The 24438-nt window shown below is 35.3% G+C and overlaps 1 pseudogene; it reads left to right on the forward strand.

The window, feature by feature from the left end:
- The first annotated feature begins 2849 nt into the window (after positions 1–2849).
- LOC132278772 (vacuolar protein sorting-associated protein 20 homolog 2-like) lies at positions 2850–9243 on the forward strand (annotated as a pseudogene).
- Positions 9244–24438: the final 15195 nt, after the last annotated feature.

Here is a 24438-nt window from a genome sequence, read left to right on the forward strand (position 1 = left end):
GAAAGGAATAAAATCATCTATTTCATTTCTTTTCAAGTCATTCTTTTGAAGGATGATTTCATTGTTATATGTGAGGCATTAAATGAGAAAATGGAAAAGAGAGTCAATAAGGATGTTTCATATCCAGTTTTTGACATTTTCGACTAGTGAGTCGAACCAATGTCTTGTTAGAGACGGTAAACACTAGTATTTGTAGAGTTTCATAACTCTATTCATTCCTTATTTCTTTTTCTTTTTCAATTCTTGTGGCGTCTAGATATGTTTCATTGAGCTTCATTGATTATTTCATGCATGTTAGGCATAAGAAAAAAGATTTCTGCCTTAGAAAATGTTCCAAAAAAAAAAATTCAACATTTTTCTGCCCAAGACTTTTCGATTGATCAGATTTACGTCAGAAAATTTCAAGGCAAAAAGGGCATTCTTCGTAGAATTTTTGATCGATTGAGCACCCCTTTCGATCAATCAAGCACTGTTCATAAAAAAATAAATAAATAAAATAAATAAAATAAAACATTTTTTGCATCCCTTATTTCCTTACATATTTATTTGTTTTATTTTTTTGTGTCTGTACATACTTGTTATGTCTAAAAAATGAAACAAAAAAAAAAAAAAGTTTTTATTTTTATTTTTCATTAGTTTGTTCTTGTATCATTTCTTACTTTTTGTTTTTTATTTCTTGTATTGTACATATTTTTTCATTACATTTTATCTTCTTTATTTTTTTTATGTATTTTGTTCATGTATTTTATTATTTATTTTTCTTACATTTTGTCTATACTTGTTCTTATAAAATGAAAAATACAAAAATTTGTTTCACCAATGTGCCCTTATGTGTAGTTATGCATACTTTATTATTTATCTTGGGTTTGATCTCATATCTCTCTTTCATCTTGTGCTCTATTGCCTTAGAATGCTTGATTTACTTATCTTATCTCATTTGATATTTGATGTGAGTTTTCTAGTGTGGTTATTCAAGTAGGTTGTTGATTCCAAGTTTGGGGGTGCACTTTTCCCCAATAGATCATTACCAAACTTCAAGAGAAAGACAATTGAATAGGTTTTTTTTTTTTTTTTTTTTTTTTTTTTTAAATTTATATACACTAAATGTGGCGATATATATAATAAAACAATGCATGATCAAAACATAAGATTAATAATAAAACAATGGATGAGCAAATAATAAAACAATGATTAAGACATAACTAATGAGTTACTCTACCAATAGGGGGTGTGGGGGTGACACGTACCTTGGAAAAAATAAAAAATTGATGTGATTAGAGCATCGAAAAAAAAAATAATTAGAGCATGGATAAAACAAGCAGTACTAAAAACATGAATTATGAATTATGTGAAAAAAATAATAAAACAATACATGATTAAGACATAACTAATGAGTTATTCTACCAATAGGGGGGTGGGGTGACACGTACCTTGGAAAAAAAATATAATTAGAGCATGGGTAAAACAAGCAGTACTAAAACATGGATTATGAATTATGTGAAAAAATAATAATAAAACAATGCATGATCAAGACATAACTAATGAGTTACTCTACCAATAGCTGGTGGCGTGACATGTACCTTGGAAAAAAGAAAATTGATGTGATTAGATCAAGGTAAAAAAAACTTATATATAGAGAGAGTATAGATTTAATTAATAAATATTTTTTTTATAATTTATGTTAGTGACCTTATTCAACTCCAAAACGGACTCTTTTTCTCCCTCACCATGAGGATGACTGTTTTTATATTTATTGTATCGTGCAATATAAATCAGAGTAGTATAATATAGTATAATTTGAATTTTAATTATTCGGTTTTGAATTTTATTAGGTAATTGGAGTAGTACAGTATAATTTGAATTTGAATTATTAAGTTTTGAATTTTATTAGGTAATTTGAAAGTGGTGATTGAGTTTGAGTTGAATTTTATTAAGTAATTTATAATTTAAATTAAACTCTTTTTATACTTTGTTAATTTGAATTTTATTAGGCAATTTTTAATTTGAATTAGACTCTTTTTATATTTTGTTAATTTAGTATAGTATAATTTGAATTTTAATCATTAGGTTTTGAATTTTATTAGGTAATTTGAAAGTAGTGATTGAGTTTGAGTTGAATTTTATTAGGTAATTTATAATTTGAATTAAACTCTTTTTATATTTTGTTAATTTGAATTTTAGAATTTATATCAATTAATAAATAAATACTTAAATATGGATATAGATATAGATATAGATATAGATTTGAATTTTATTAGGTAATTTGTAATTTGAATTAGACACTTTTTATATTTTGTTAATTTGAATTTTATAGGTAATTTTGAGTTTTATAGAATTTATATCAATTAATTAATAAATACTGAAATACTGAAACACTGAAACTTTAGGTAATTGGAGTAGTATAGTATAATTTGAATTTGAATTATTAGGTTTTGAATTTTATTAGGTAATTTGAAAGTGGTGGTTGAGTTTGAATTGATTTTTATTAGGTAATTTATAATTTAAATTAAACCTTTTTATATTTTTTTAATTTAAATTTTATTAGGTAATTTGTAATTCGAATTAGATTCTTTTATATTTTGTTATTTTAAATTTTATTAGGTAATTTTAAATTTTATAGAATTTATATCAATTAATAAATAAATATTGAAATACTGAAATAGTTATAGGTATAGATTTGAATTTCATTACATAATTTGTAATTTGAATTATACTATTTTTGTATTTTGTTAATTTGAATTTTATTAGATAATTTTGAGTTTTATAAAATTTATATCCATTAATAAATAAATATTAAAATACTGAAATGCTAAACACATTATAATAGAATAGATATAGATATATAATACTCGTATATGTATGCAGTTCAATTGTGAGTTTAACCTTGACCGGCGAAGAAACTTCATGGGGTGATACAGAGGTGCAAAGATTCTGTAACCTAGGGTTTACTGAACGCTTGTTCATACAAGTCCAACCGAACTATCTGTATCTTCCTTGTTACCAAGTCGAAAACTAGGCTGAAAGTAAATTCCCAAAGGATTTTTCCTATATATTATTGTGATAATAATGGGGAATATATTCGTGAAGAAACCGAAGATAACAGACGTTTAAGCTTGCCCAATATATTCAACAGGTGCCATAATCTTTTTGTCCCTTTCATTAAGAATCTTCAATGTAATTGCTTTCTATGCATTATCTATCGCAAAATCTTCAATGTAATTGCTTTGAATTACTTGTTCATTACCACAATTTCTTATTCTTCTGGATAGGAAATGCATGATTGAGGGCTTGTTCCTATAGTAGTTATGTACTTGAATAGTTATTGCTTGATTTTGCTTTTGGGAATTTTCCTAAAAATCTTATTATTTATGATAACTGTTTTTGGGTTATGGAACAATTACGATAGAGTTAGTGTGTTTGCAAGAAAGGGGGATTTGGAACTCTTGTACAGTCGCTGCTAATTATTTTTTGTATGAATTGCTTGATTAGGGTTTTATTTTATGTACTTGAATGACAATTGATTGATATTGCTTAAATGTCTTGATCTAAATCTTTAATATTATGTTTGATAAAATTTTATTAATGGCTTCTGTTTGAGTTGCACACATTTTACATACTGATCCAATATATGGAACAAATAAATCCAAGACAAAAAGCTTTCAAAATGATTTTATGAGGTGCACAGAATTCGAAATTTAAGAGTGCCATATAAAGCTTGTTCTCGTAGGAAGTTTTTTTTTTTCTTTTTTCTTTTCTTTCTAAATGGGAGGGTTAATGTATAGGTGCTGCTGCAAATGCTTTAGAGTATGGTTGTGTGTTCTTGGGGAAGAACTTGCATTCAAACTTCTGGTGTTGCTGTTCTTGACCTTCATATTGGGTTAGCTCAAGATTGCAGGAAATTCTGCTATTCCTTTTGCAGGCTATCAAAGAGAGAGGATGGTGTGGGAAGAGAAAAAAGGGTTGGGAAAGGCATTTTTCTGTTTAATGGGCAATTATATATAAATTGAATTTGGACTTTAAGAATGTACCATTTTGGTTCTCTTCTTCTCTCTTTTGCAAGTCAGGTTCATGATTTGACATACCTTTTCTGAATTAACTTACAAATTTGGTGCTAATGCATGCTGTGGGTAGCCGTTGTTTATAGAGGTTTTTAATTTGTTGTGTAAGAAAATGTAAATTAAAAAAAAAGGGTTGCTGAATCTTGAATTTTTTATTAATGGTTGGTCTGTAAAATGCTTGATTTGCATTATCTTTCCGGGTTTGTACCAATTGGTTAGCCATACTCCAGGATTTAAAATCTGTAACTGGAGAGCCATACCTAACAATGTTGCATATGAGGATGCATGCTCCACCATAGTTATTCTAGTGGTATCTCCTTCACTAAGAAGCAGAGATGCGGGGACACGAATAACGCATGACATTGACACCACAACATGATGAATCTTAAAAAATTAAGCCACGGGCACGGTGAACAATAAATCTATTATATATATATATATGATCATATATTATAATCATCAACTTAATAATCAAACATAAACAAGAACTTAGAAGTGACCTATAACAACAACTCTCTCTCTCTCTCTATCTTTAAAGAGAGAGAATGAGATGGAGTAGAATTTTTAATTTCCTTCGTAAAATATTTTGTTATCAAAAGCCAAAATTAAACTAGAGATTGCAGCTGTACAGAGAGAAAGAAGAGGAAGAAAAAGAGGGAATAGGCTTGATAGAATTGCTAAATCCCTTTCTCAAATTAGGGTTTTGTTAAAATAAGGAAGAGGATCTTGTTAGAAGAGAGAAATCAGTTAAATGAAGGGAAACAAAGTAATAGGGAGATTTTGGGTTTCAATGAGAAAAAAGTTAAGGCTTTTTTTGACAATTAGAAAGAAAATTTGTAGACTAAGAAAGGGGTTTTTTTATGGGAAGAAAAGGGAAAAAAGATAGATATAGAGGATTTGTTGAAGAAATAGAAGAAGGCTCCTCAACAGTTGATCTCCGATGATCAGTTGTAGCATGTCAGACCATTGGTTTTGAGAAGGCGAGACTCTTCTGTTTCCTTTTTGATCCATTATAATTCTCAAAAGTGAGAAGCATGGAAAAATCAGGTAGATAAAGTTGCGTAATATAACTTTAAACAAAAGACTTCTTAATTTGCCCCTCCATGTTATTGAAACTTCTCAAAGAGTTTGTCATGCTGTAACCTACCTTTTTTAAAACTTTGGCACAGTGTGTCCATGGCGTGTCCATTTTTTTTCTACAAAAGGAAATTTTATTTTGGCATGTACGACATATGTTAGGCCGTAAGCATGTACAGAAAAACAAAAAACGAAAAAAGAAAAGAAATGAGCATTCTTGTGTTGTTTTTTGTGCATTCATATGTAAAAATATGCCTTCCAGTGAAAGTTTTAAATGGTTTGCATGATAGTTAAACTTGATGCCATAAAGTACCTATCCGTGCAGGGATCTTGGAATTTTAGATGTTTGTAGTCTTCACTGAGTTCCATCATTTCATTCTATTACTGCTTTTCTGTGGTTGGAGAGCTTTACTTATTGATTGTATTTTGTACTTGCAAATTTTTGCTTCACTTGGTTGTTTTATTTTAAATGGCTTAAACAACATGATTCTTTGGCCGTAGTTCATCATTTATGATTCTCCTCTGTGGCATCCCCAATGATGAGCTAACAAAGGAATTTTAGACCGATGCAACATATTTTTGACATATGAATTGTTATGATTTTAGCAAGTGGAAGATTTTGTTAACTGAATATGAACATCTGCACATTTTTGAAAAATAACAATTTTGGTGGGAAAATTGGATCTCCCTTGTTTTTAGGATTCATGAAATCTGTAATTTGGACTATAATAGTAAAATGTAGCTGTGCTTTAATAATACTGCTCCTCCTGCCACCACCTTCTTTCAGCTGGATGTTGTCATTGAAGCTGAAGGGCAAGCTGCAAGGGACTTGCTTCGGGAGAAGAAGAAAGACAGAGCCTTACTAGCACTGAAGAAAAAGAAGGTGCGAGAAGAATTATTGAAGCAGGTTGATGCATGGCTCATTAATGTTGAGCAGCAAGTAAGTAATTATCTTATAATTGAATCTATTTGTTACTTTGTCATTTATTTTCTCCTTTGTCTTCATTTCACTTGTTCATGCTCTCCTTTTTTTACACCATTATGGTTATGTTGTTTCCTAAAATGTGGAGAAACCTTCATGTACAGTTTGGTCTAGTTGGCAGATATTGAATTGGCTAGCAAGCAGAAGACTGTTTTTGACAGTTTGAAGGCCGGTAATAACGCAATGAAAGCTCTACAAAGTGAGATCAACTTGGAGGATGTTGAAACACTGATGGATGATACCGCTGAAGCGAAAGCTTATCAAGATGTGAGCCCGACTCTTTTATTTCTCTGCTTCTCTTTCTAGTTTAGTACATATATCAGGATATGTGTTTTTGGTAAATTTGTAATGTGATTTTTGTTTCACTAAAATTTAAGTAAATAAGTTCATGTCACGCCTCGAAACCTGAGATCCAAAAAAGGAAATCAGTACTCAATCCAGGATCCATATTGTGATGACAACCTGCTAATATCTGCTAAATCATAAAACAGAACTGAATTCCTCATAGTGCATTTATTACCAGAAAATAACTACATAAACCCCAAATGAAATTATTTAATGTTCAATGCAAGGAACCTCGCAAAATGAAAAAATAAATAATAAATTTCAAAGGTTTAGGTCTTGAAATTGGTTTCAATAGCATCTTTGTATAACTTCGGTAGCCTTAGGTAGGAGGTGAAATTCTCATACTGTGTCCTTTTCATTGATTTCCTTCATCCACAATCTGTAAATAGAGAAAAAATGAGCCTACCAAATATGAGTCATGGTCTAAAAGCACGCACTGCAAAAAAATGATGCTCCATATTTGGCACTAACAAGTTCAAAGCATATAATCTGATCTTTTTATTTGTTGATTATTTTTTGTGAGTAAGATTTCATAAAGAGGCACTCAAAAGGGGAGCGCATCCCATATACAAAAAGGTCCAATAGAGTCCACTATACTGCTAAAGAATCCAAAAAATCGACTATATCCCCCACAGATTTACAATTTGACCCCTGTACCCGAAAAATATAGAACTATGGAAAGAGAACTTCAGAATCCAAGACAGCCTCTCTTTCCCCATCAAATGACCACATATTGCACTCTTGCCATAGGCTTCACCTTATCAAAGAAAGTGGCACCACCCTCCAAGCGTCACGGGCTTGCCTTTGAACTAAACAGCTTCCTCAAACCTTAAGCATGCTCTTCGGGGATTCTGGCATTACCCACTGAACTCCAAACAAAGTGAAGACCATTGCCCAACTATCCCTAGCCACTGGACAGTGCAAGAGAAGATGGTTAACTGACTCCTCTCCTCTCTTGCACATACAACACCAACTGATGATGATTTGATGTCTCCTCCTCAGATTATCAATCATCAATATCCTCCTTAGCGCCACTGTCCATAAAAAAAGGCCACTTTGAAAGGTCCCTTAGGCTAGACTGCCTTCCATGGAAAAGAAAGCCCACAAGCATCCACCAATTTTCTATAGAAGGACCGCACTGCAAACGTCCCATGACTGGAATCCAACCAGCACTAAACATCCTCGCCCACTCCCCCCCACCTCCTGCTGATACAACAATGCCAAAAACTCACACACATCTCCCACCTCCCAATCCTGAAAGGCTGTCCCAAACTGTACATCTGATGCTATCTGCCCTCTATCAATATTAAAGTAGTCACCCACCAAAGAATCCTTATCCACAATTATCTGCAAGAGGCTTGGTAATGCCGATGCCAATTCACAATCCCCCCACCACACTTTCTTCCAGAAGCTAATACACCTCCCACTCTTTGCCCTAAAGTGACTACATTTTGAAAATTCACCCCACCCCTTCAGGATGAATTTCCAAACACCCATCCCTGCCGGAGATGACACCTCCAGCAAACACCACCCTCCTCTACCCTCCCGACTAATAACCCTCCTCCAGAGATTCCGTCTAGGCACTTCAAATCTCCAAAGCCACTTCCCCAACAATGCTTTGTTGAACATTGCCAACCTCATGACACCCAGGCTTCCAAGCTGAATAGGCCTACAAATCTTCCCTCAGTTCACCAAATGGTATTTGAACTGATCCTTCATGCAACCCCATCGGAGAATGAGTCACAAGATCTCCTCTCTCTGAAATTACTAATGACGTGTTTATCCCTCATCTGTTCTCTGCTCCTAATTCTCATAATGGTGCATTTATCCCTTTCAAACTCTACTAAATCTTTTTAGTAGTACTTTTAAAAATCCACCTCTATCAACATTAGCCAGGCTGTTCTTTCTATCCGGGCCCCCTTTATTATTATTGGTAAGAAGGGGCGACCCTAGAGGGATTCAAGAATCTATTTCATAATGTAATGGAAAAAATAGTGTCCATTATTCATTTCAATACTCAATATATATACTCCATTCATATCAATACTTGTTTTGCCCCCTCCTCCATATAAATATATCTTGCTCTGCCCTTGTGGTAAAACCTGATCTATCCGTATAGGAGAATCAATCGCAAGATGTTTCTGATGGGATTTATATCTGTTAGTCATTATTGATATGTTTATTCCTCATCTGTTCTCATTGTCCGTGGGATAAATCTGACGTGTTTAATCTTTATTATGCTGTGTTTTTTCTACTGTTTGTATTCTACTGGTTTAATTTGAATATGTTGTCATCTCTTAGCATTAAGCCACTTCCTTGCTACTTCTCTCTCTTTTTGCATGCACATTCGTGTGTTAAAGGAAATTAATGCAATTTTGGGGGAGTAATTATCAGCAGAAGATGAAGAGGACATTTTAGTAGAATTTGAGAACCTGGAAACTCAGGTACGTCTGTTCACTGTTCAAACAATTGGCTTTCAAGCTTCAACCCCCTTTTGTGTTTGGTGGAGCATTTGGAAAGAGCGGAATAGAAGATCTTTTGATGGGAAGGAGGCCTCCATTGGGGTGTTGAAATTCTCTATTATTTGTACTCTTTTTTGTTGGGGTTGGGGGAGAGATTTTTCCTCCATTGAGGATATTGTGGACTTTGTGGGTTCCTTGAGATCATAGTTTCAGTTTTTTGTATAGCTTGGGACGCGTTCCCCTTTTGAACGCCTTTTATACATTTTACTTATAAAAAAATATATATATATTTTTGCTTCTAACAAACAACCTTGTATGTTTGAAGTTATTTTTAACTATTTGCTTCTATTATCTTCCATTGTGCTTCTCTATTTTAGTCAAAATCAATATAGCTACCCCCAAGTATTGGGTTTTGCGGCTTTGTTTAGTTGAAGGGCATACTCAACAATCAATTGATATTTGCTTTCTGCTGCTCAATTCCAATAGCCAGTCCCAATATCCTGGATCATGAGATCATTTGAATGTGACATCTTAGATATATTCAGAAAGTTTTAACTTTTTCAATATGGACCTAGCGGTAATCAAAACATAATACTCACAAAATCAATTTTTTGTTTAGCATGTTAAAGATGCCAGAAATATGAGTTTCTTTAGAGTAGTGGCCACGGCTATTGCAGTCTGTTAAATTTGTTGCTGTACAACCTTCTATTAGTTCTTTCTTGCGTTGCAACGCAAATGATGAGCTCTTGTATGGCCCTTCAGTTTTTGCCTTCTATATTATTATTATTTTTTTGGTTATGTTATGCCCCTATAGTGCACCTGAGGCCAAGTCATATTGTAATTGTGGACTGTTTCATGTCTGAAACTGCTAGTCCAGGCCCCAAAAAGGAGGGTTGTTGTAGCCTGTAGGTGTACAACCAACATAAAATATATTTGTTATACCGTATGGACACAAATTGTGTTCCCAGTGTTTATACCATAATTATCAGCCACTTTCCAGTTGGTTGCCCTGGTCTATTCCAATGGAAGGTATTACGACTTTCCAGTGGAAATTGCTATTTTCTGGAGACTTTGGTGGCAAGAAACCAATCAAAATTGGACACGCGGCTTATTAAAAGGGCCACACCTATACCTATTTGCACCATAATTATCGGTTGCTTTCCAATGGAAAGTTGTCATGGCCAATTCCAATGTAAGAGTGATATGTAGATTTGGATGCAATCATAAAGCAACATGTGGATTAATCTGAGAAATCCATTTGGTAAATTAACCGCCTTGGGACATGTGGCAGCCAAGGAAACAAGCAGTTACCTTCAAGTGGAAAGTTGTGGGACACGTGGAAGGCCAAGATGTAAGTAGTTACCGACAGTTGGAAGACATGACTTACAAGTGGGACACGTGGCAGAAGTTCTAGTGGAAGAGCGGTTATTCCAATGGAACGTGCAAGATTCTAGTGGAAGGTTATGCGGATAAGTAGTAGAAATGGCAGAACGTGAACTCGAATGTGGCTGCAAGCTGAGTGCAAAATCTCGAAACATGGGATATGTGGAGGATTTCTAGTAGAAGAGCGATTATTCTCGGCCAATGGAAAGTCGTGCAAAAAATAGCAAAAACATGGGAAAACATTGTCCCGCACATGTAAGCACTATAAGAAGGCCAAGGAGTACATGGGACACTTAGCAAAATCTGGTCAAATCAATATATCTGTTGGAAATTGTGTCTCAAATTCCTATTCTAATCATGTTTCTATTTTAGAGTTGTATTCTATTAGGTAATTTTTTATTTGGCAAGTCTTAGCCTCTAAGGAATTATAATCCTTGTCCAACAAGGAATTATGTTTGTAACTCTATAAATAGGTACGTATGTTGTGGGTTGAGACTTATGAGATTCAGAGAGATGTAGTCCCGTGAGGAAGTTGATGGGTAGAGGTAGTATATGGGTTGGTAGAGTAGGAAAAACACTGGTAACACTGGTAGCGAGGAAATAGGCTCATGGAGTGGTGGTGTTGGTACTGTATTGTTGTAATATCTCTACGAATCATAATGGAATCTCTTTTCATCCAGGGACGTAGGCCGATTTTAGTTGAACCATGTATATTTTGTATTTATGTGTGATTGCTTTGTTGGCTTTTGTTGTATCTTTGTGTTTTACGCGCTTCCGTTGCCCAACAAATTAGTATCAGAGCCAAAGGTGAAGGAGATCTAGAAAACACAAGAAGTCTCAACATGTGCTGCAAAAGGTTTCAATTGTAGGTGGAGTCAATCAGCTTGGTTACATGGCATGAAGCTCGAGTGGTCAATGTGGAGCCTTGGAGGTTTAACTAATCGAGCAACATATAATGTGGACAATCGGAGTTTTGCAGGAGTATCATTAAGATTGAAGCTGCAAAAGAATTGTCCTGATTAATGCCGTGAAAGCGATGATTAGCTGGATGGAATTTGAGTCAAGGTGGAGATTGTTGGAAATTGTGTGTCAAATTCCTATTCTAATCATGTTTCTATTTTAGAGTTGTATTCTATTAGGTAATTTCTTATTTGGCAAGTCTTGGCCTCTAAGGAATTATAATCCTTGTCCAATAAGGAATTATGTTTGTAACTCTATAAATAGGTACATATGTTGTGGGTTGAGACTTATGAGATTGAGAGAGATGTAGTCTCACGAGGGAGTTGATGGGTAGAGGTAGTAAATGGGTTGGTAGAGTAGGAAAAACACTGGTAACACTAGTAGCAAGGAAATAGGCTCCAGTGGTGGTGTTGGTACTCTATTGTTGTAATATCTCTACGAATCATAATGGAATCTCTTCTCATTCATGGATGTAGGCTGATTTTGGTTGAACCACGTATATCTTGTGTTTGTGTGTGATTGCTTTGTTGGCTTTTGTTGGATCTTTGTGTTTCGCGCGCTTCTGCTGCCCAACAATATATGCCTACAGTAATTAGGGCACTATATTGTAGCTTAAAGGCCTCTTCAACACACAATATCACTTCAATTTATCTTTCAATTTTTGCAATTGTCCTTCAATTATCTTTACATTTTTGTAATGTATTTCAATTATCTTCATTAATGTAAGTTATCTTTCACACTTTACTTTCCAAGTCATGCACCTTCAATTCCTTTATTTCAGTCTAGCACTTCAATACCTTTCCTTTCCCACCATAAGAAAACCTTGAAGTCCTTTGTCACTAAAGGCAAAAAAGAACCTTTGGAGATGGTCATTCCAGACCTCTTTTAAGTTGCCTAATCCATTCCATCTTGAATATAGTTTGGACTTTCACTTGGAACTTCCTGAATTTCGGGCACGTGCTTCCACTAGGCTAGAAGAATTTTTTTGCGAGCCAAACATATTGGCATGCCCGGTAAAACCACTGGTAAGATCTTTTTATGCCATATTTAAGTTTGAACATGAAGAGTACTACCAGAGGACGATGGCCGAAGAACGAAGAGTACTACCAAAAGATGGCCGAAGATCGTGAAGAGTACTACCGAAGGATAACTGAAGAACGTGGGCAAAATTTTAGAGAATTCAAGGAAAACTCCGAGGATGCTTTTGAAATATAATAACATAATGGGAAAGGTTCCAACAACATGTACAAACCCTTCTACGAGCTCAGCAACAACCCCCACCTACGGCGTCGATTCCACCAACAGTGAAGTCGCGCCCACCACCACTAGTTAATCTTCTATCACCAGTAGTCCAGCCATCTCCACCCCAGGTCCAACGGAATGTTCCACTTTTGAACTTTCAGTAGCCTACAAACACGCCACTAAGGCCACCTATCGCCTTTCCAATGGCGTTCGAAAGGCAACGCCCTCCAAGGAAACCTCCTAACCAAGGAGGTACCAAATTAGATAGAGGAACAATCCTCTGGCTAACCCAAACACATTTCCAATGGTGTTTTGGGGTTAGCCTTTTCCAAAAGAATCTCCTGATCAAGGAAAAAACCCAATCAACCAGAGGAGTAATCGTCTGACAGACCCAAACCCACTTCTAGTGGTGTTTATGGGGCATTTAATGGCTAACGAACTCCAAAGTTGGCCAGAAATAAAATTCCATTACCCGGTACTTGACTATGGCCAACTTGTTAACTTCTTCCGGCAAGACTTAGGCTCGGCCATAAGAAAGGTCGGCAAACCTTTCCATATGAAGCCGTTACCAACACTTCCATTGGAAGAAGATTTTTCAAAGTCTAATTTTCTTTAAAAAACGGCATAATTTTCTCAATCGTTGTATATTCTTGTGTAGAAGAATATAAATGTTAAAGCATTTTTCTTCCAATTTTGGAAGAAAATCTTAGCATTTTATTTGTCCCAAATTCACATCTTATGATTTTTAGGGGGCAAAATATGGCTAATCAACTATGTATTTAGCTAGAAGATGTACAAATTCGTCCTCCTCAAAAACCTCCGGTCCTTGGGGGCAACGAAATTGGACGGGAGGCTTCAAATCCTCGAACTTACAATTTTAAGCCTAAATAATAGGCTTATTAAAGTTTTCAGCCAAATGGTACATTTCGATTGAAAAGTTTGGTTGTCCCATTCCTCGCCCAACAGGGATATCTCATTGCAAATTCTTACTCGCATCTAACATTTTATATGCCTTACAATTCTTCAAAGAATATTAGGCATATAAAATTTTGGGGGCATATGTTTATACCCCAATTATCAGTCAGAGTGGAAGGTTGCCCTGGTCGATTCCAATGAAAGCTATTATGACTTTCCAGTGGAAATTTCTATTTTCTAGAGACTTTGGCAAGAAATTAATCAAAATTGGACACGTGCCTTATTAAAAGGGCCACACCTATAGCCATTTGCACCATAATTATTGGTCACTTTCCAATGGAAAGTTATCGTGGCCAATTCCAATGGAAAGGTGATATGCAGATTTTGATGCAATCATGAAGCAACACGTGGATTCATTTGAGAAATCCATTTGGTAAAGTAACTGTCTTAGGACATGTGGCAGCCAAGGAAGCAAGCAAGTAGTTAACTTCAAGTGGAAAGTCGTGGGACACGTGGCAGCCAAGGGAGCAAGTAGTTACTTGCAAGTGGAAAGTCATGGGACATGTGGAAGGCCAAGAGGTAAGCAGTTACCTACAGTTGGAAGACATGACTTACAAGTGGGGCACATGGCAGAATTTCCAGTGGAAGAGCGGTTATTCCAATGGAATGTGCAGGATTCCAGTGGAAGGTTATGCAGATATGTTGTAGAAATGGCAAAACGTGGACTCGAACGTGGCTGCAAGATAAGCGCAAAATCTGGAAACATGGGACACATGGAGGATTGCCAGTGGAAGAGCGGTTATTCCCGACCAGTGGAAAGTCATGCAGAAAATAATGGAAATGTGGGAAGAAGGCCAAGGAGTACGTGGGACACTTGGCAAAATCTGGTCAAATCAATATAATTGCCTACAGTAATTGCCATAAAAAAATTATATATATAGGGTACTATGTTATAGCTTTAAGGGCCTTTTCAACACACAACAACAATACTTCAATTTATCTGTCAATTTCTGCAATTGCCCTTCAATTATCTGTACATTATTGCAATGTACTTCAATTATCTTCATTAATGCAAGTTATTTTTCAGCACTTTACTTTCCAAGTCATGCACCTTCAATTCCTTACTTTTAGTCCAGCACTTCAATTCCTTTCTTTTAGTCCAGCACTTCAATTCCTTTCCTTTCCAGCCATAAGAAAATTTCAAAGTCCTTTGTCACTAAAGGTTAAAAAGAACCTTTGGAGGTGATCATTCCAGACCTCCTTTCAGTCGCCTGATCCATTCCATTTCCATCTGGAATATAGTTTGGACTTTCACTTGGAACACCTTGAGTTCCTAACACACCCGCACTTAGGGCTGTACTGAGTTGAAACCTACCAATATGAAGGCCTCAATGTTCGAGTTTTGTCGCCTTCACCAGAATCTCTTTTTTTTTTTTTTTTTTTTTTTTTGGCTCTGTATTCATCTACACTCATTGTTAAATCAATTCTGGGTGATAGGTAGGTACAAAATTATAAGAAAAGTGTGGGCTTCCCTGTATATTTTGGTGTATATAAATAAATGTCCTTTGTTGGGTGTCATGCAGAATGCATGTGCATGTGTGCCCGCACATGCAAATGTATGTACATGGGGTGCCATCACTTTTGGACCATGCACCTCCTGTGTGCCTTCTAACTTCTAATTAAATTTGCAGCCTATACTCTAACCAGATGGAAGAGGCTTTTTATCGTTACTTTGGGAATTCTATTGCTTTGTTATTAATTTTCCAATTATTACTTAAATTCTCCAAGGGGAGGTTACAAAGGTATACCGATTAAGTCACAAAGGCTGACAAATGCTCCCGTTTTCTGTTTGGTTTTTGCACTAAATTTATTTGTTTTACTTTAGTCACAAGTGTGTAAACTCTTTTTATACTCTGGCAGCTTCTAGTGGTTTGTGCAATTTAAGCGTGTGTTTATTTGACTGATACAAGTTCCTTTAATTTTTCACCATTTCAAACTCGCTGGTTCCGTGAAAAGTTAAAAGTGGCACACTGTATTATTATTAATTATTTTTTGATAATTACTGTATTATATTTTTAATTTTAAAAGCATTATTAACATGTTATTTGGCAGCTTCTTTTTTAAATGAGTGTCTCTACTGTAAAAGTTTTCCTATTCTTAAATTCAAAGATGTGTATTTATATATGTCTGTTTGTTTGCGTCTCTGGGAATTAGTGATATAAAACCTTTTGTCTTCACACTTATCAAAAAAAAAAAACCTTTTGTCTTCAGTTTTGTGTCTCATCTCATGGGACAATCAATGCTTCGTCTTTGACAATAGAATTTTAATGCAGGCAAGTGGTTGTGTCACTCAACCTGGAAATAATCTTTTGATGTTGTTTCCATTATCCTCATTTTAGATCGTATTCATGCAGTCACACCCAAAATAATGAAAATTCATGCTAATTATTGAATTTTCTGTTGCCCCAAACTATATGGAAGACGGGAAATTTATGTTGAAATGAGACTACTTTTTATTCTCTGCAGAATAGCAGCTCCAGCTTAGCTTTAGTTACATATTAGTAATTCTTCTGTTTGGTTTCATGTTCTATGTTTAGATTGAACTCTAGTTTGGCTTTCAATGCGAAACATAGTTTCTGTTGGTCTTATGTTTCGGGATTTGGTACGTGTTTGTACAAGCAATGTCCCTATATTTGTGTAGTTTTCTTACCTAACAGAGAAACTCTTCTTTGTTCAAATTGTTCGTATGGATCGCTCTCCAAGATATGCCCAAAGTTCCTACTCAAGTGGCATGAGATGAAGCTGGACCTACCTGACGTACCAACGAAAGCGTTGCCTGTTGCTTCCAAGGTAATTGCTGAAGATGCTTCAGCTGGAGTTTGTGTTAGGACAAAAGGTCTCTCTCTCTCTCTCTCTCTCTCTCTCTCTCTCTCACACACACACACACACACACACACTCACACACTCACACACACATTTTAAAAATGATTTACCTTTTTTACATGGAGGAACCATTGCCTGCTTGAGGGGGGAAAACACCAGGTGCAAGTTACCAGTGGATGCTGTTATCATATTACATCGATATTGCCATTCCGTGGAGATTTTTAATTTTTAATTTTTTAAAAAAAAAAAAAAAAAGTAATCACAGATAAACATTCACTTGGTAGCCTGCATCTTTACATGTACCTCTCTCTCTCTCTCTCTCTCTCTATATATATATATATATATAATTTTTTTTTTTAATTTAATTTAATTTTTTTACATTTAATAAATTGGTTTCGATTTTTGTAATTGTTTACATTTTTATGAGTGGTCATCACAAACATCAACATTGTATAACAATATATTATTTTTAATTTTTTTTTTCTTCCAAAGTTATTAGCAATTCAATAATATTGTGGACTTAGAGTCTGAGACTGTTAAACATCATACATGGGAAAAAATAGAGACTATTTACTAGTGGTGGTTTGGCAAGTTTTCCACTTGAAAATAGAGAAATTTACAAGTTGTGATCCCAAAATATAAATTCAAATTAATCAAATTTCTTTGCTCTAGTGCTCCGATCCGAGTAACATGATTAAGATGCATATCCAAATTTAATTTTTTCTCGCATTCTGTTTGTTTCGATGTAAAATATATTGTGAAAAATGTTTTCTCTATTTTTACCTGTTTGGTTATAAAAAAATCAAGTAAAACAATTTGCTAAATAAAATTATTTTCCAAAGTCTTACAACAACAACTTGAAAAATATTTTCCGGACCTTGAAAAAAAATTTACATAAAATTATTCAAAAAATATTTTCCAAAAAAAAAATTTACGCCCAAATAAACTGTGCATAAATGTAAATTAAGATTTACTCTAAAGAGTTACTTTCTGTTCGAATATCCTTTCTTAATTACTGCTGGCTTTAGCTCTTGATAGTTGTGAGGAACTATGGGTATTCTTTTGTTTTGTTTTCTATGTGCTTAAGCATTGTTGTACTTCTCCTATTTCAAAATTTATATTTTCATGGTAGTTCTCCTATTTCAAAATTTTTATTATCTATGACATTGTTTATGACACGTTGTAAAGGATCAAACATTTAATACATTATTGTCTTTTAAAATTCTTAAATTAGTATGTGAAGGATGGCGTTAAAGAACAAAGTTTAAAATTAACTATTTTGTGTATGCGTGAATTATCTTTTTAAATTACTTTATTACTTTATTAATTCTTGGTGGGAATGGAATGGTCATTTCATCTCTCAAGAAGAGGAATGAGTATTCCACCTTTTTGATGGAATGGACATTTCCTAGGAATGACCATTCCACTTTTAATGTGACACACCAAACAAGAGAATGGAAACAAATGCATTTCATTCCATCTTCATTTGATTCCATTCACTCACACCAAACATAGCCTCAACATATCAGTACATGCCAATAATTAATTAATTAATTAGTAATACTATGCTATCAACATAATACAAGCATTGAAAAGTAGTTGGTTCTAGTCTTCCTCAATAACGTTGTGGGAGTTTTTTGCCACCACAAATTAAAAATAATAATAATAATTATTGGTGACTCTCAATAAGGACTCAAATGTCAATTTTCACCATAGCATCCAACTAGATTTAGTGGAAGAAATTGGATACCGACAACCAATATGCAAATTTTGATTTCCACCCCTCATTTTCTTGGATGCTATTTCAGTCTTTATCGTTTACCCACAATCAATTTGAAATTATTTTATGTGCTCAAGAGCTCTGCTACGATGAATTTTATTGCATTATGTCACAAAAATATCCTACGCACTATTTTAGACATTTTTATACACCCAATGGTCAATATGAATTTTAAGAATATTATATATAAAAGAAAAAACACAAAAGCATTTAACAAAAATATATTTTTTCTCTTTTTAGCAGTTCTTGCATACCATATATATATATATATATATATATATATATGTTTGTACAGTGATAAGGTTTGTGTGTGCTACTGTGCTTGCAGCATAGATCTGTGATGGTTTTAGTGAATAAAGGTTTTTGTGTCCTACTGTACTTGCAGCATAGATATGTGATGGTTTTAGTGGAGATAATTTATTTTTTTACAATCTTACTTATTAACTTTACTTTTTTTTTTATATAATATTTAGATTATATTATTATTATAATAAAAAATAATAAAATGATACTGTTTACACCCTTATTTTCTACGTTCTAGTAGGGCACCTTGGTCGATTTCAATGGAAAGGTAATACCACATTCCAGTGGAAAGTCTTGGGACACATGGCAGCCAAGGAAACAAACGGTTACAAGTGGTTACATGCAAAGTCGTGGGACACATGGCAGCCTAGGAAGTGAGTGGTTACAAGTGGTTATATGCAAAGTCATGGGACACATCCTAGGAAGTGGGTGGTTACATGCAAAGTCATGGGACACATGACAGCCTAAGAAGTTGGTCGATTCCAATAGAAAGTTACTACAACATTCCAGTGGAAAGTCTTGGGACACATGGCAGCCAAGGAAGTAAGCGGTTACATGCAAAGTCATGGGACACATGGCAACCTAGGAAGTAAGTGGTTACAAGTGGTTACAAGTGGTTACATGCAAAGTCATGGGACATATCCTAGGAAGTGGGCGGTTACAAGTGGTTACATGCAAAGTCATGGGACACATGGTAGCCTAAGAAACTGGTCGGTCCAATGGAAAGGTACTACGACGTTTCAGTGGAAAGTCTTGGGACACATGGCAGCCAATGAAGTAAGCGGTTACAAGCGGGTTACATGCAAAGTCATGAGACACATGGAAATTTAAGAAGCAAGCGGTTACATGCAAGCTACCATTACTAAACTCTATAAATAGGGCATGTTGGCCTAAGGATTTTATCTAAAGGTCAATCTTATGTTTTGATGATTACAAACCATTAATGATGTTTAAATACTAATATTTTCACTGAGTGATATTTAGTTGATCAATATTCAATCCTCAATGTTGAGCTAGAAGATCCATTCCAAGCATTCCAAATACTCAAGCTATGGATTCAAGGAAGCCCCAAAGTGCAAGAAATTAAAGAAAAACTTTGACTCAAAAGATCACTCAAGCTTTTCAGCAAGTCTTCATCAAGCCTAAACGATCATGGTCAAGAAATGAAGAAAAGGGTAGATAGGATGGTGAGAGCTTAAGATTTAATGTCAAAGTTCATTTGAATATATTTTGAAGCTCAAAATTACAATTTATGCATAGCATTCTCATTTCATTTTTCAAAGAACATAAAATTAGTTCATTAAGTTTATGAACACATTCACACATGAGCCTTACATAATATGAAGTATAGATAGGACTTAAATAAATTCATTTTAAAGTCTCATACTGTAAATGGAGAAGGCTCCATGAAATAGAGAAGGCTCCATGAAAATTAAAGAAGGCTCCATGAAAAAGAGAAGGCTCTATAAAAGATAGAGCAGGCTCTCAAAGAATAGAGCCGGCTCTGTAAAAGACAGAGCATGCTCTCACAACTCTAGTAGCTATTTTTCAACAAAAAATGAATCTTCCAATCAAAGAGTAGGCTCCCAAAATAGGGAGCAGGCTCTCAGAGGCTGGGAGCCGGCTCCATGCAATGGAGAGCCAGCTCTCAAGGCTAAGGAGCCGCCTCCTCTTGCTTTACAAGAGCCGGCTCCTTTTGGGGTTTTGAACTGTAATGGAAATTTTTTCATTTATTGATCCCCAACCACTTTTAACAGCTATGTTGAGCTACGAACTTCTATATATATATATATATATAGAGGGCTTATCTACTAAAAGACACCATTTTTGAGAGACATTATATTACATTGCAGAGAGAGCTTTTGTTCTCATCTTCTCTTCATCTCTCTCATTTCATTCTTATTCTATCTTGAGAGATTTTAGTAAAGATTAAAAGGGTTTTTGCTCTTGTTTTAATCTTCGTAGAGTTTTTGCTCTATTATACACTTGAGAGATTCTATTGAATTCATAGGAGCTTATTTTCTTCTCATATTTCATCTTCTCTCATTCATTTCATTCATAGAGTTTGAGCTTCATTTATATTCATCAATTGAGCTTCATTTATATTCATCAATACTCTAGTTGTGAGCTAAAAATTGTACTACTATCTTTGAGAGATTTGTTGTACACTTCATTTCTATTACAAGTTATTGTAAAGGGTTGGTGTGACCTAAAAGGAAGCCTAGGAAGAAGGGTGTTCTCCTAGCAAGAAAGAGAAGCAAGGTCTTACTTCAATTGAAGGTTTGCTCTCCACTATTAAGGAGAAGCTTTAAGGAATTTGGGAAGTCTCAAGAGAGATCTTAAGCCGAGGAGTAGGAGTTTCCGAACCTCGCAAAAATCGCCGTGTTATTGTTTGCAATTTCTTTTCCCTTATCTCTTTTACAATTGTGCTAAATTGATTACTTTCATATCTTGGTTATTGTATAATTGGTTATATTGTTGATTAGAAATTGTATTAATATTATATGCTCAAATTGGCCACTGACTTTATTCACCCCCCTCTAAAGTTAATTCTTGGGTAACAGGGCATAATATTGTAACTTAGAAGGGCTGCTCAACGCCAATCAAACTATGCATTTCAATACTATCTTTACTTTTCATTGCAATGCACTTTCAATATGATTAATTTCAGTCCTGCACTTTACTTTTCGTTAGATAATTTTACAGTCTTTCCAATTACTTTCTTAGTTTTTCCTAGCCAGTTAACAATCCCAAAGTCCTTTATCAAAGGCAAAAAGAACCCTGAGGTGTTCATTCCAAACCTCAACACAATCGCCTGGTCCCGCAGTCTTCCTTCTGGAATATTGTTTGGATCTCTCTTTGGAACTACTGCAGTTCCTGGCACGCCCATCCGGTTCCATCGGAATCGACACCAGCTCTTTTTAGGCCAAACATAGTGGCATGCCCGGTGGGACATTCTGAACGGAGTGTTTCTATGGCGGGAGGAAAAAGACACGGCAAATATATTCAAGATCCTGCCGAAATTGAAGAGGAACAGGCTATTGAACTTCCTGATGAAAGTTCGCGTGCCGTTCCTGAAGAAAGAGAAAAACATGACAAATCTTTTCAATATCTTGCCGAAAATTTTAGGGAACACGGTAAATCTTTTCAAGATATTGCCGAAATTTGTAGGGAACAAGCTATTGAACTTTCACGTGTTGCTTTAGAAATTCAACTAGTAAGGCAGACAAGCATAGTTGAATGGAATGACTTATGTGAACAATTACGAGAGCAATTACGGAAGCCTTACTTAGTAGAAGGAAGTGGCTCCAAATCTCAAGTACAAACCCTTCCACGAGCTCAGCAACCACCACCACCTATGGTGTCGATTCCACCAGCAGTGAAGTCGATTCCACCACCACTTCCATCGTAGAAGCAGGTTCCACCTAAGGTGCAGAACCCTTTAGCAACAGTGAAGTTGATTCCACCAGCAGTAGCTCAACCACTTCCATTACAGATGCAGGTTCCACCTAAGGTGCAGAACCCTTCAGCAATAGTGAAGTCGATTCCACTGGCAGTAGCTCAACCACTTCCATCGCAGGTGCAGGTTCCACTTGAGGTGTAAAACCCTCCACCAGCAGTAGTCCAGAAAGTTCAATTTCAGGTCCAGAATGTTCCACTTTCAAACATTTAGCAGCCTACGAGCACACCACAAAGGCCACTTATGGCCTTTCCAATGGCATTTGAAATTGAACGCCCTCTAAGGAAACCTCCCGATCAAGGAGTAAATCCAATCCGCCGGAGGAGTATTCTTTTGGCAGACCCAAACCCAATTCCAGTGGTGTTTGGGGGACATCTAATGGCCAACCTACCCAAAGGTTGGCCAGAAAATACAAGCCAACTTATTGACTTTTCTCAGCAAGATTGTGGCTTGGCCATGAGGAAGGTCGACAAACCTTTCCATAGGAAGCCGTTATCACTTCTTCCATTGGAAGAAGATTTTCCACAGCCAGATTTTCCTTCGGAAATGACACAGGCTTCTCAATCATTGTATATTCTTCTGCATGAAGAATATAACGGTCATAGTATTTTTCTTCCAATTTTGGAAAAAAATGCTATTATTTTATTTGTCCCAAATTCACATCTTGTGAATTTTGGGGGGCAAAACTTGGACAATCAACTATGTATTTGGCCTAAAGATGTACAAATTCGTCTTCCTCGTAAACCTTCAGACCCCGGGGGGCAACGAAATTGGACGTGAGACTTCAAATCTTCGTTTTAGTTAAATAAAACTACTTAAAAGTTTTCGGCCCAATGGTACATTCTGGCTAAAAAGTTTTACTTGTTCAATTTCTTAACAATACGAATATCACATAGCAAATTCTTACTCACATCTAAAATTTGATATGCCTTACAATTCTTCATAGAATATCAGGCACATCAAATTTGGGAGGCAATGTTTACACCCTTATTTTCCACTTTCCAGTAGGAGATTACCTTGGTCAATTTCAATGGAAAGGTACTACCATATTCCGGTGGAAAGTCTTGGGACACATAGCAGCCAAGGAAGCAATGGTTACAAGTGGTTACATGCAAAGTCATGGGACACATGACAGTCTAGGAAGTGAGTGGTTACGAGTGGTTATATGCAAAGTCATGGGACACATCCTAGGAAGTGGGCGGTTACAAGCGGTTACATGCAAAGTCATGGGACACATGGCAGCCTAGGAAGTTGGTCGATTCCAATGGAAAGTTATTACGACATTCCAGTGGAAAGTCTTGGGACACATGGCAGCCAAGGAAGTAAGCGGTTACAAGCGGTTACATGCAAAGTCATGGGACACATGGCAACCTAGGAAGTAAGTGGTTACAAGTGGTTACATGCAAAGTCATATGACACATCCTAGGAAGTGGGCGGTTACAAGTGGTTACATGCAAAGTCATGGGACACATGGCAGCCTAAGAAGTTGGTCGGTCTAATGGAAAGGTACTATGACATTCCAGTGGAAAGTCTTGGGACACATGGCAGCCAATAAAGCAAGCGGTTACAAGTGGTTACATGCAAAGTCATGTGACACATGGAAACTTAGGAAGCAAGCGGTTACATGCAAGGTACCATTACTAAAATCTATAAATAGGGCATAATATTGTAACTTAGAAGGGCTGCTCAACACCAAAAATGCAATTCAATACAATCTTTATTCTCATTGCAATGCACTTTCATTATGATTAGTTTCAGTCCTTCACTTTACTTTTCATTAGATAATTTTACAGTATTTCCAATTACTTTCTCAGTTCTTCCTAGCCAGTAAACAATCCCGAAGTCCTTTATCAAAGGCAAAAAGAATCCAGAGGTGGTCAATCCAGACCTCTTCACAATCGCCTGGTCTCGCAGTCTTCCTTCTGGAATATTGTTTGGATCTTTCTTTGGAATTACTATAGTTCATGGCATACCCATCTAGTTCCATCGGAATCAGCACCAGCTTTTTTCAGGCCAAACAGATACAACATAAAGTCCCACAGAGCCGAAAACGAGTTTTTATCTATATATCTCTCATCTCTAACCATTTGATTCCTCCAATCAAAACCACTTTTTCTCTCTCAAATTTCCCACCTGTTATGCTATCTTCTCTCTCAAAATAATTCTTTGCATTATTAGCTCTCCTTACCAATCAATGACCCTTCATTTTAGTTCTTCAATCTTTCGTAGATAGTCCCTTCCTTTGCATTCACACCCAAAAATTCTATATATACGTACATGAAAAGATAATGCATTTTATACACACTTCTACACTACTACTACTTTTTTTTTTTTTCAAAAACTATAACCATTTTTTTCCAATCTTCTTTTTGTTTGAAATTTTTATAATCGTTGGATTAATTTTCCATATATTTGTTGACAAATTTAAAAGAAATATAAAAAAAATCAAAAGGCAAAGGGCTCATTTTTTTTTTTTTTTTTTTTTTTTTTTTTTTTTTTAAAGTTTTAAAAAAATTATAATGTAAAGGAGCAGAGAAAATATAATTGTTCAGTCCAAACAAAGAAGGAAACAGAAAAAAAAGAAAACC

The sequence above is a fragment of the Cornus florida genome, unplaced genomic scaffold (assembly GCF_030987335.1).
Source record: "Cornus florida cultivar Cherokee Brave unplaced genomic scaffold, ASM3098733v1 CherokeeBrave_3.0.0_Hap2_Chr10, whole genome shotgun sequence".
Lineage (NCBI taxonomy): Eukaryota > Viridiplantae > Streptophyta > Magnoliopsida > Cornales > Cornaceae > Cornus > Cornus florida.